This window comes from Trichoplusia ni, chromosome 6 (assembly GCF_003590095.1).
Source record: "Trichoplusia ni isolate ovarian cell line Hi5 chromosome 6, tn1, whole genome shotgun sequence".
In the NCBI taxonomy this organism is placed as follows: Eukaryota; Metazoa; Arthropoda; class Insecta; order Lepidoptera; family Noctuidae; genus Trichoplusia; species Trichoplusia ni.
Window position 1 is genome coordinate 5,904,545 of NC_039483.1, and position 13,594 is coordinate 5,918,138.

At 34.3% G+C, this 13,594-nt stretch overlaps 1 protein-coding gene across 1 annotated transcript in view; it reads left to right on the forward strand.

Moving 5' to 3' along the window:
* The first annotated feature begins 9,096 nt into the window (after window positions 1-9,096).
* The window catches only part of LOC113494901 (sodium-coupled monocarboxylate transporter 1), a 29,935-nt gene continuing 25,437 nt past the window's right edge, over window positions 9,097-13,594 (forward strand). The window contains exon 1 of the mRNA XM_026873418.1: window positions 9,097-9,205. The gene's annotated coding sequence lies outside the window, so the exon portion shown is untranslated. The remainder of the gene's footprint in view (window positions 9,206-13,594) is intronic.

Consider the following 13,594-nt stretch of genomic DNA (forward strand, 5'->3'; position numbering starts at 1 on the left):
TTTGATGTTAAATTAATATTGCATATTTATTTAAAAACGGTTTACTCACACGTAATTATGGGGTTCGTTTGACCACTTATAGACGTAAAAAAATACAACTTCAAACGCCTTGTCGGTAAAAATTGATCTGGCAACCATTAGTCATTTACTACTGCACTCTAACAACAAATTGCAATTCAAGCGCAGTTTGAATACAGCTTATTTGACTAGGTACTGCAATAGGACTGCACAAACCAAATGTGCAGTCCGATTGCACGCCTACTGCAAATGACTGCCTTAGCCTAAGAGAATATTCGAGAGATATTCGTCGAGGTCAAAAACACCATGCAGCACCCACGTGCCTAAAACATAAATAGACACAATAGGTAACGAACAAACATTAATTAATTGTTTGTTTATAAACAAAACAACGTTACAACTAATAAAATATTGTTTGCGTTTCTTTACGCAGTTGTGATGGTTATTGCTCTTACGAAATATGTTATACTTGTGATATGTAAATAGGTACTTTTAGTATGGAATACGACAAACAGAATTTTGATTTGTTTATTTTCTGCGTTTTAATGTAACAAGTGCAAATAAAGCGAGGTAGAATTGTACCTGTACCGTAAGACACGTTCGTATAACATTTTGATGTGGACTCTTGATTTTCTATTGTTTATTTCGTACTTTGATCCTTGTGTCGCGGGTCCTCACACACATTCAAGTTACATGCACAAGAAACCCAAACTCAGAATAAGCATTCGTGGATCACACAAATGCTTGTCCTGCGCTAGGATCGAAATCGCTACACTTCGCGCATAGTGGGTTTGGCGTGATGTCTTATACCACTCGGCTATCCTTGGCGTCGAAATTCGTTGTCTTGAATAATTGATAAGTCTTTCGCGACCTAAAACTAGACCAATCCGAAAATAGACATTGCTACAAAACAAATTAGATAAACAGCTATTAGTACTGTTTTTCCGCGAATATCACATTCCACTTTTTCGGAATTTTCGCAGAACAAATACCTGCTAATGATGAATGCAATCGAGATAAGGCATAGGAAAACTCCTTCATGATTGTTAATGATAAACTAATTGGTTTTCTAGTGTTAACATTCGGTACAATTGAGTGTAAATACATGAACAGCAAAAAACGATTAAGAAATTATCTAATGTCTAATACTAAAATTAATAAGTGGTAGAGTATGTGAGCTTTCTTTGTAGTGGGACTAATCCCACACCAACAACAGACAACTGAAATTTACTAAATCGATAAATATCAGTTACCCAATCGAACAAACTTTTTATCTGTAGAAAGCTACGTTTTTTGTACAATTCTAAACTAAGTATATCATAAACCAAAAAAAATACTAACGAAAATATCCAGGCGGAATTCAGGACATTATGATTAACAAGTTTATTTGACTTCAGCTTTTATAACTTTAATTATGAAACATACATATAAATATAAAGGTTGACACAACACTTTACTATCTTTGTTTAATTAACCTGTAACACAATGCGCGGTCACTGAGTTAAACTCACAAAACAGTTCGTCCAATCACTGGGAATTTATTAAACGGCTACGTGCAAACTCTTATCTAGATTTTGGGAGTACCTGCGTTCTTATCTCCATGATGAAGAATCAACAATTAATTATTGTTTTCTTTTGCTGCTTTCTATGCACACCGATTAATCTTTTTATTCGATATGAAAACCCTATTTGATAAGTTACAGTCTTCTATTGCACCTGATAATAATACTATGTAAGGAAATATAGTTAAGGTAATATATTTTTATTTCGTATTTATTTATAGTTTCGACTCGCGATCCCGCCGCGTCTGCTCATGATTAAGGACTCCGGTTGGGTCCGAAACTAGTCGGGCTACCCCGATAAATACGCGTGAGTAAACCGTTACATCATTTAATAATATATTTTTAGTTACCTACTATGTCGAAATTAGGTTAAGATATCTGTAATGGCAAAGTAAATGTGTGATAAATAAATAAATTGTATTAACGTTAGATGTCATTGGGCATTTATGTTTGAATTCGAGATAAGGATATAAAAGCCCCTTAAATTGCTGAATTCGAAGTTTTTCTTGAAAAAATAAAAAATTATTGACTCGACCTGGAGTGTGATCCTACGACCTCGACTACACTTTTTTGCGCTTGCGCATATAGTGCTATATACTATACTAGATACTAGACCTAAGTTATAGTACAGGCTCAGAGGTATCTATAAATATTTGTTTGCCGAATTAGTTGATAACATTAATCTTTCATTCCACACTTTGTTTGTATCCTAATCGCTTGCAATATCATGCCGGAAAACGTCTCTCGGGTCAGTTATACCTACACATAATACTAAAATACTTACATAAATAGTGACAGGTCACCTGGTTAAAACATTACGGTCTAAAAATCCACTTATCAACCTTATCTCATCGCCCGTTACTTAAACATAAACCCAAACAAATATTTTGTGTATCTGTTTTTAAGTATGGAAAAATTGAGTAAACTTGACACAGTTTTTTTGTTTACATTACAATATAAATTACTGTAATATTAAAAGGTTTATCTCAGCACGATGGAGTTTTTGCTCTGTTAATTTGAGTTTACTGTTGAATGAAACAATAGTTAATAGATAGTTTCTATAAGTATTGAATGGTTTTTCCCCATAAAACGATTTGTCGACTATTTCGCGAGATCTTAACACTATGACAAATTCTTTTAATTCGTTCTTCTGTTATCGTATGATTGATGTACAATCAGGAGTTGGATTAAAACCACCCACAGGTATTGTATTGTAGCGTAGCTAACACATAAAGGATTTAACAATTATCAAACTTTAAGTAAATCACTTAAAAAAAGAAACGTCTCCAGCATTTTTTTATTTAGCTCACTGTGTTAAACTGCCCACTGCCCACTTTTAGGCAAAGGTCTCCCCCAAATCCTTCGATAATTTTCTACTCTGGGCCTCATGGAACCAGCCCGCGCGGTAAACGTTAAGATCGTTTCGCCACCGTTTCACAGGTTCAAAAAAGTTATTCAAGTCACATTGACAAAGATACGAACGATGTTTTAATTCATCATTAGACACAGCAACATAATTTCATGAGGACTCCATTCGATTGCTCACAAATTGTTTAAAGATATCGTATCTTTAAAGAGATTTCTTTCTATGTATGCAGTGACAGATACTTGAAAATTATCTTGCGGTTCGTGATTCATGATGCAGACTACTAGACAAACACTTGTCTAGCATGAATGAATAATCGTCGGCGTCATGTTGTGACGTCGAACTTTTATCTATGTTTATCATTGTTCCCTTTACAAAATTGTCTTAGAGAATAGCTTTCTCTAGTTTATAAATACAGCTACTGCACCAAAAAAGGAAATTAATGAATAAAACCAACATGGTAGAAAAATAATTACCTTCGCCTGTTTTAGATTTTTGCCGTTTGCCGATGTTCCCTTTTCGCATCTTAGAGAATAATTTTCCTTAGTTTCTAACTATAAAGCTGTCTGAGGGTCTACCACTACGTTTTAAAGTATTATAACTATTGCTATGAAAACGTCACAGCGCAATAAAAAGCAAAGAGCGGCAGCTCTCTTACACATCAGAAATAATATAACTTTTGAGAGGTGCCGGTAGGTCCCCGAACCAGGAAATGAAAATTAATAGACCAACTACAAATTTTACCTTGGCATTTGAAACTTTACTAGAGAATGTAAGTTATTACCCATATAAAAGGGATTTACAAAGGCTAAAATCTCAATATCTTACAATAGATTTGCAAAATTTAATAACACAACAATATTGTCGATAAACTTTTGTTTATTCGGTTTGTCAATGTGTCATTGTTTTGTTTTGCCGTGATTCCGGCCAAGGCAGCAAAAGAACCGGATTGTTTTTAATCGACGAAAGTTTGATACATTCCCACGCTGTCATGTCGTTTTGACAGCTGAAAGTTATCATTCTATTAATGTAGTTTCCTATAACTAACTGATGAAACTGTGTAATACACGTTAGAATGTCTTATGAAAATGTGTGGCGAAATTGTTTTGTCAAAAAAATCCAATATGTCTTTGTTATGTCAAACATTTTCCAATAGTCACAACAGACATGTAAGTCGACTCTCAGCTGTTTTACACTCTGGCACGATGCAATACTGTGACGTCACTCGGGACTGAACATGAAGCAAATGAGTGGTTTCAGATAAAATCGACAATTAGCTCTGAATAAAGTATAAACAGCTGTTTTGTAAGCAGTTGTGATGCTGATCAAATTGCTATGCAGAGTATCATTATTATTACAATTAATAATAATGGATTATAATTTTTATATTTATTTATTGCAAATGTGCTAAAAACATTTATCGTGTCAAAATATCCACGAAAACGATTTATATAGTTTGTCTGTGGTAGTTCAATTTAGTGTTTGTTTGCAAGGGTCTTTAATTAGAAAGTGATTTATTTTGGTTAATAGAGCGGCACCAGAAAGACGCAGGCAAAGATAAAGAAGTAGCTCAATGTCCTCCATAGACAGATTGCTGAGGTGAGCAGGAGAAAAGAAAGGGCTGCACCGAACGGCTAATGGAAAATTTGCTATTGCAAAGCCAGACTTGCTTATATTTTTTACAGGTAATCAGAAAATATTGCCCCACAAATGACAATTTGCATCTGAAAACCGTTGATATGCATGTTGATATGAGATTTTTTATAGGAGCGGTATTCAAAACATAGCCTACTTTACTTTACTAAGGGTCTATTTAAATTTAAGGGCTCGAATAGTCCAGTGTCCGACTCACCACAAAGAACCCACTGGGCGGTTACTGACTGTCGCGGGTTAGACCCTGGCGTAGAACAATTTGTGTGATCCACAAACGCTTCTCGGGGTGTATTTGTATATCTGACTTGAATATTTCTTAAACTAATAGCTACATGAAGATTAAATTCACACAGGAATCGTTTTAAAAAGAATTAAGTATCCGTAGATACTTTATGTCGATAAAAAGTACCTAAAAGTTTGTGAAAAGAAACTCGGTAAGGAAAAAAGATTATAATTTTACTTAAACTAGCTGTTGACCGCGACCGCAGCGTGATGTTATATAGCCTTCCTTGATAAATTGTCTAATCAACACAAAAATATTTTTTCAATTCGAACCTGTAGTTCTTGAGATTAGCACGTTCAAACAAACTCTTCAGCTTTATATATTAGTATAGATTATTGTCTTGCCAGCCTTAATAATATATGTCTTCACTAAGTTTAAATCAAGTCTGACCAACGAAGTGGGTAAAAATCAAGGCTAAAGGAGTTGGTTACAAACATACAAAGGCATTGTGAAAACCTCCTCCAATAGTGAAACAAAAGTTTGCGGATTAACATCACCACGCATGCGTCAAATGTTCACAAATACAGACCATGAAAGTCACGCTACCTCAAGGTGCAAAAATTTCAACTACTTGTGTTTACAAATTAATCTTAAGACAAATTTAGTTAGACTTACAATCAGACTTTACGGAAAGTTTATGAAACTTGTCTGCTGATGTCTGATTCGTTTTCGAGTTACGTCATAATGTTAGATAAATAAATATTTGAATTTCTGGTCTAATCACGATGGTAAGGGGTGATTTCGTAATGCCTTTCTACAGTTTTAACGTAAGAAACACACAATCATCGGTTAAACTTATTATATAAGACTTTATAAAATAGTTTTCTTTCGGATATATCGATCAGTTTTTGTTTTGCCCCTCAACTATAATAATTTGGAATTGGAAACTTTATATCACTTACAAACATTCGTAATAGGAATACTTTTCTGATTCAATTAATTTTATTTCAGAAGTAGGTTCAGTTCACTTGTTTTCACGACAAGAAACATCTTCCTTTAAACATAAATAAATCATTAAATCCAAATCAGTACACGCAATAAAACGTTAGCCGAGTGGTTAAGGTAACCGCGAGTCTCGTAGGACAAGCATTTGTGAGATCCACGACTGCTTGTCTTGAGTCTGGGTGTCTTTGTGCATGTGACTTGAATGTCTGTGAAACCGCTTCGAATAATAGATAAATATTAATAATTTAATTAATTCTTCAAAATTAAATTAAACTTGAATGCAGACACTGAGCAAACGCACGTGCCGTTGCCGTCTCTGACGTATTATAACTTATTAATCGATACAAGTCTTTACTTGTACGTTCATTTTGTATGAACGTGAGTACTATTATAACTATTATGTCATTTGGAAATTAAAACACAAAATGCCAAATTCGAATTCTGGCAGCCAACATATTATGTAGCAAAAAATAAATTTATTTTAACATGTAGGTACTACAATCAGTAACTACTTATTATGTCTTAATGTATATTTATTGTGTTCATAAGATGCAGTATAATGACGGACGGATGGATATGTGGACAGAAAGCAAACCCTCAGTAATAGGGTTCCATTTTAATATGTTGTTGCGGAACCCTATTTAGTATAAATTATTATTAGTGATGACGTAAGTATATTATTAGTGTATGTAGTTTATTATTATAGAATAAAACTGTATGCGTGTTTTCTCATAGATTCTATGGGAAAGTGACGGAGTTTAAAGAAATCATTTTTGTTATCATCCGTTGTTTATCATCATGATATACTTTATTTATATCTTCGTGTTTATTTTGCTTAAGTATAGCCTTACGGATTTATTGTAATTATCTCTATTGGCAATAGTAATAAGTACATCAACTGCAAAAGAAACATTTGTCTAGTATCACATTTCATGAGATGCAGCCTGAAGATAGACTATATACAGATGCACAGACAGCAAGAAGGACAGACAGCAAAACCTCAATAGATTTCTGTTTTTAAACTTTGAATACGGTACCCTAAAGGCATTAAAGATCATGAATCATCTTTTTAAAAAGACACACAAACACACAGACTTTATGACGATCTTATGTAATTTTCAAGTTACTTAGTGCATGCCATTAGATGACAGAACTAGTAACTATTAGTGCACAGTTCCAAAATATTCCTATGGAGAATAACCAGCAATAAATTCAAAAGTTAACCTACAAATACAAAGTCTTTATTCGTAGAACATAGGTACCGTATGGTGGTAGGTGTTACATCAAACCTAGTTACGTAGTCCTCCATTCCTCTCTTAAATAAAAAAGTGGTACAAGATTGTACAAGTTCAAAGATGTGTGACTGCACGGATAGCCGAGTGGTTGAGGTCACCACGCCAAACCCACTATGCGCGTCGTGTCGCGGGTTCGATCCCCGCGTAGGACAAGTATTTGTGTGATCCACGAATGCTTGTTCTGAGTCTGGGTGTCTTTGTGCATGTGAGTTGTATGTTTGTAAACCCCCCGCGACACAAGGATTAAATTGTTTAGTGCGGGAGTCGTAAAGAAAAAAAAAATGCGTTAACATAACGATATAGCTATTGATTAGACTTGTCTACCTACCCCTCTAACATATAAGTAGCATCATAATGTATATGAGCCATTGTTTGTCACACAAGAAATCAAGGAAATGTGTCATAACACCGCGTAATATTTTTATTCTCTCTTTTATTTTATGCTTATATGACCATAGCTCATGCAAACATTGGTTTGTATACCACACTTTTAAAACATACATTTTATATTGACTATAAATTTTGCGATTGTGTTGAATACATTATAAGGAAAGTGAGTTATTGTACGTGACATTATAAGAATTAACGTAGAACGTAATTTGTTGACTAAAAGTCTCTTCCGTGCCCAGGGGATAAAACAGCAGAGACAGCGCTGTCTGTACATTCGTGTCCAGGCTGCATCTCATGAATTGTGACAGCTAGACAGGTTGATAAAATAGCAGGTGACGTATTTCTGATGTAGCCGTACAAAAAAATCTGCAAGTGAATCTCGAGGTTAAGCAACGTTGCTACGGTCATAAATTGTTGGGTGACTAACGAGTCAACTGATTAGTTATGATTTCAGCCTATTTGTGCGGAACCCTCAGTGTCGCAAGTTCTACTCGCATTTGACACTTTTGTAAGGATGCTTCAGACTTAAATGATATCACCAGGTATCACCTGACTTGTTTCAGACCTAAGCAAAGTCCTTGACCATGATCATGAGTAACGGCGATCCCGATAAATAAGCAGAATTAAACCTTTGTATCATTTAAGTCCAAAAGTCTCATAATTAAATCCCATAAGTTGGCACTGTATATAAGAAACGCCACCGTCTAAGTAGCAATTTTTAGGTGTTACGTATTTTAATGGTGATTGGCTATAAACAGTAAAAGAAAAACAACGCTATTTGAAAGACTACAAATTAATGTTAAATTAAGCGTAACTCTTAAAATTCAATGTTACAAACAAAAAGAGATGACATAACGAGTTACTATGTGTTTCGGAAAGCACTTTAAATTGTGGGTCCCAGCTTATTTTTACATATCTGCGACAGTGGTTACGGGTACTCTAAAGCTAGAGAATTTGACAGCCAGTCTGACTGAAGAGTATCGTGTTGCCCAGGTAACTAGGTTGAGGAGGTCTGATAGGCAGTCACTCCTTGTAAAACACTGGTACTGAGCTTCATCTAGCTAGACCGGAAGACGTCGCAAACATAGTTGAAAAAAGGCTAGGGTGATGATGACAAAAAAAAAGCTAGATGAGGGTAAATTAGACGGAGCATGTTTTGTAAGTATCTCTACAAAGAAGCCTTTCTATTACCTACGAATACTGAAAGCTACAAAAGTCACGAAGCTTTCAGAATAATTTATGCTTACTTTCGAAAAAATCTTGATAGAGTGAGATCCATTAAAATTTCTTTTTCAGTTAAATTCCAAATAAAGCTAACTAATTTCACATTGCCCTTCAAACATGTTTGTCTTATTGATTCTTTGACCTACAAGGATACCGCAGTACGTATTCTCCACTCCAAAAACCCTTGATATATGAGTCTGATTCCCAACCTCTTTAACTCCTAAGAAACCCTGTTATAGTCCCCGAATCCACGACCCATCGACTTCCTATCACATGAGCTACTTTCTCAGCTGTTTACTTAACAAACAATTGACTAGATAAGTCTAGATATAAGAGTAAAACCTCATCGTTCCACACCAGTTCCGATTTCCGTTTTGTCATATCATTCACGCGGTGTCGGTCGCCGCGAGCGGTCGCGTGTGAAGTGGCTTGTCGCCAATTTTTGTGTATTTTCGGATCGTGTTGTATTGTAAGTACGACTTATTTAATTTCATATACCTTTATCATTTCAATGACAATCACTTTAATTTAAGAAAATGGGCTAGAAAGATTTTTTGTCTGTGAGTGCAATTTTCGAGAGCTAAAATATTTTGTTTATATTTTTGAGATGAATAAAAACTCATTTTGTGTTTTTGGGATTAGTATTTTTTTGTAATAGCAAATAAATTAAAAGGTTATTTCATAAATAAGTCATTGTTCTGAGTATTTGTGAATCAAAATATTTTCGTGGTTTTTATTGCATTAAAGGTTATGTCCATATTGGTAATTGATATTAATTACCACAAAATCATACGCATAATAAACGCAATTATTTTCCTTAATTATGAATATAGGATGTGTTTATTTATGGATGTTTTAAACTTTTATGGCGTCAATAAAAATATCATGGTATTTCAAGAATTTATTGTGAAAAATAATTCATTAAGTCGCTTTTAGGAGGTGCGATTCATGTTAGATGCTTATTATGAATTAAAGTCATGCGTTTCGCGAGGTTTTACAGACATAAAAATCACATACACAAACATTCAATGACATAGAACAAATATTTTACAAGTTCGTCCTTGGGATTATCCCTTCGCACGTAGCCTACAATGGTCGTTGTCCTATTGAACTATTAGATGACTTATAAATGCAGATAAATTTATAATTAAATCAATTACAGTCATTTTAACGAAAACAGCGTGACATTAAACAAAAACTCAAAGTGATTTAAATTTTAATTATTTACTCAAAATGTGACAAAATCAGTTCCAAGTACAAAGCGAACAGTCATGTGTCTTTTTTTTCGTGCCATCCGAAAAATAATTATTGATTTTTATAAATATTTGATATTTATTTAAAAAAAAATATGAATCATTTGAATCTTGGATACGTACCTTGGGTCCTAAGTCACCTTTGACTTGGTACTATTGATATTGGACATTTATAGGCTGGCATTATATTTAGTGAAAGATGCTCTCAATTCCTTGAACTTGGTGGTCGCGTGTTCGTCGGTTGGCATTGTGCCTGGTCGGCAGTAAGCGTCCGCAATCCGCATCGATCGCCGAAAGTTTAAACATCACTGCGGTTTTCAGTATTTCGATAATACTGAACTAGTTTACGTTAAATAAGGAAGTTTTGAAGTCGTGGTGGCCTTACGGTTCTAAACGTAGATCGGTATGTACGAGGAGCACATTCGATACCAATTCAGGCAAAGTACTAATGTGACTTTTTCAAAGTTATGTCCTTTTAAGAGTAAAGACACCACTGACAAAACGGTGAAGAAAAGATCGTCAGGAAATCTGGATTTAAAATATTGCTATGTGAAATCGTTAACCCACAGTGAGCTATCGTGGCGATCAACGCAAAACCATCAATGTATACCCTTATTATGTATGCCTTTCCTATTCGAAAAGAGGCTGGTAGGCTGGTATTATAAGGTAGATTTTGGTGATTCTAGACTGCAGTTTCGACCAAATCCCAGTTTTGTCTAACAAACAACAAGTCAAGTCATTCTATTAAATATTAAAACTCAAGTTTTCAAGTAGCAGCAACTCATCCGTTTAGTTTTTACTTGTTCACAAGTCTGTCCTAGTTTACGTAAACATAGGCAAGGAGAAATTGTCACACAACGAATTTATGACTGTTTTTTTTTGTCGGGGAGAAACGCCAATGAGGCTTTTAATACGGAAACTTTAAAAACATATCCTCTAACAAGTTTTTATGCAACGGGTCAACGCTTTGCCAGTGTTTTGTTTACATTTCTTCAACGTAATGATTTATCGATAGGACAAACGATAACTTACTGGATTTTACGATCAGTACGGTAATAAACAGCTGATATGCATTCAATTTTCTTTTTTACTTGCGTTTTGTTGCGGATGTGTGTAACTGTGTTTTTGATACTTTTTGTATTGTTACGAGCTAATAAACCCTTATGTTATGTAGTACCTAATATAGACTCAATTTCGGTAGGTATGGAAAGTAGTTTTATTTATATTGAAAAAGTCTGCTGAAATAAAGAATTTTCTCCGAAGAGGAATCGTACTTACATTCCGATGTAAAATGATTGTCATCCCAAGCAAATTCAGATCAGCTGATGAAAATTTTATTTCTCGGGTTTTCTTGACAATTGACAGGCTGCTGCCTTAAAAACGGTTTTATTTAAGATATGACGAAGCTCTTTTATCTCTTTCACGCCTACTTGACTTCTAACATCCAAAACCCATGAAACAGCCTCATGACGAGTCAAGGTTACAGATAGCTGTTGATAACAAATAATTATGTCATTAAATAGTTTCCATCACTTACATTTGAAGTATCATTTATCATATTGAGGGCCATTGAAAGCCATGATCACGCATGTTTCACTCTCACTTAATTTTTAGTTTGTCTCACACGAGTGGAAGTTGACGCAAGTGGTTTGAGAGGTTTGAGAAACAAACTGATACAGTCGTTTCGTATAATGTTTAAAACTTTAATACAATAGCAAAGTTAGTATGAAATTGTACGTCTTTATTAACTGAATATGTTGATTCCCTGTGTTAATTTAGGATTCATACCCCACTAATAATAAAAAAGTGTTTTTTTTTCGAAAATAGTATATATAATATGGTATAACATAATAGTATTTTTTTGAAAGTCACAAAAGCATCTATAGACAGCACCCTGTCTTCCGCCCTTCAAGAAGGATTTACGAAAGGATTTATCTATAGCTTTCGCTACCACTGAGCATTATTAAAAACAAATTATAAAACATACAACATCGGACCACTGGAAGGAAATTGCTAACAGCGTGTTAGTCAAACTCCCCACTGGTTTACGTCAAAGGAAAATATAGTTTTACTTAAACTTAATAGTTCGAAATTGTCGACACGCGATGGTGCACGCATGGGAAAGGCCTTTGCCCTGTATAGGAGTACTTAATGCTAGTATAGGTATAGATAGGGATTTATATGGTAATGTGCTTTTATTAAGTAAAGAAAACAACAAGAAATTTACTTGTATTTTCTTGTTTAAAGTAAGAAATATTATCAAAAGATATTTTTTTGTAGTACTTGGAGCAAAATGTTCATATCGTAATAAAGTTCAGTTTAAAAAGTTATTACACGCTAAGCTTTTCACACGTCATACATATTAGCCGTTGTTTTACGATATTAACCGATTGAAGTTCCTCTAAATTTGTGGTCTGCATAATATGAACTCATATTTGTCAAAGAAACATTCTGATCCTGAAAAAAAAAAACACGACGACCAGCGCGCATTACTAAGATCCTACAACATATTTTAAAAATAGTCTTATACTAGTATGCTCATGTAGTACAAGTACTGAGTACTGAGATATACGTTCTATAAGGATAGAATACTCATCAATACGCGATGCCGGTAGAGTGACGTGGATGTGATTTAGCTGCCAAATACTGAGAGTACTCTGTCTACAATATGTGTCTCTTATACATGCATGTATATAAATAATTATAGTGTACGCTGTTTGTAAATATATACGACGTGACTGAACAGGTACAAGTCATAATCGAATTCGAAAACATTTAAATATTTAGGTAGAAAAAAATGTGTATTTAAAAGCAATCTGGTCTTTATTATTCAAGTACTTATATTACGTTACATTAAAGTTACCAAAGGACGAAAACGAAATCCTTTTACTAAGGCTCCTCTGTTCTCTGTCCACCTGTTTGTTTGTTCGTCTATCTGTCTGACTCTCTGTCATCCTGTTTGTCTGTCCGTTCGTCTGTCACCAGACTTTATCTAGCTAAAGTGCTGTTTTTTGTTATAAAACTAAAAACCGCGGTTAAACGCTCACTGTTTCTGTTATAAATTTGATGGGTGAGTGTCATTTTCATTCAGACATCGTACATAAAATTTTAGACGCGGTCTCTGTAAACATAGTTTAGACCAAATACGCAAGTTAATATTAATTATAAGTGTCTAGTTATGTAGATATAGCAGCTGTCTATTGGCAACTGTCGATGTAGTAATTTCCATCTCTTATAAGTTCAGTTTCTAATTATCTTTATCCGTTGTCAATTTCACATTTTCTGCCATTTAAGTGATGACTGACAAGATATTTTCTTATCAATGCATTATTGATGCTCGATTTCATACGTCATAGTTACTTTTCCGCACTTGATACACGATTTTCTGGTTCATCGCATTGGAAATTAACGTCAATTGATCAAAAAAATCTCAATTGTTTTATTAGAACTTTCTACATAATCACGTACTCAGTGATATTATAAAATAATTCCGATAACTTTGAACAGGGTATCTGGTGTAGGAATCATTTTAGGAGAGGAACTTTGAATACACGTACCGCAGCCGATTGGTATAAGTTACCTGTCCAAATCCACTGTGTAGTGAG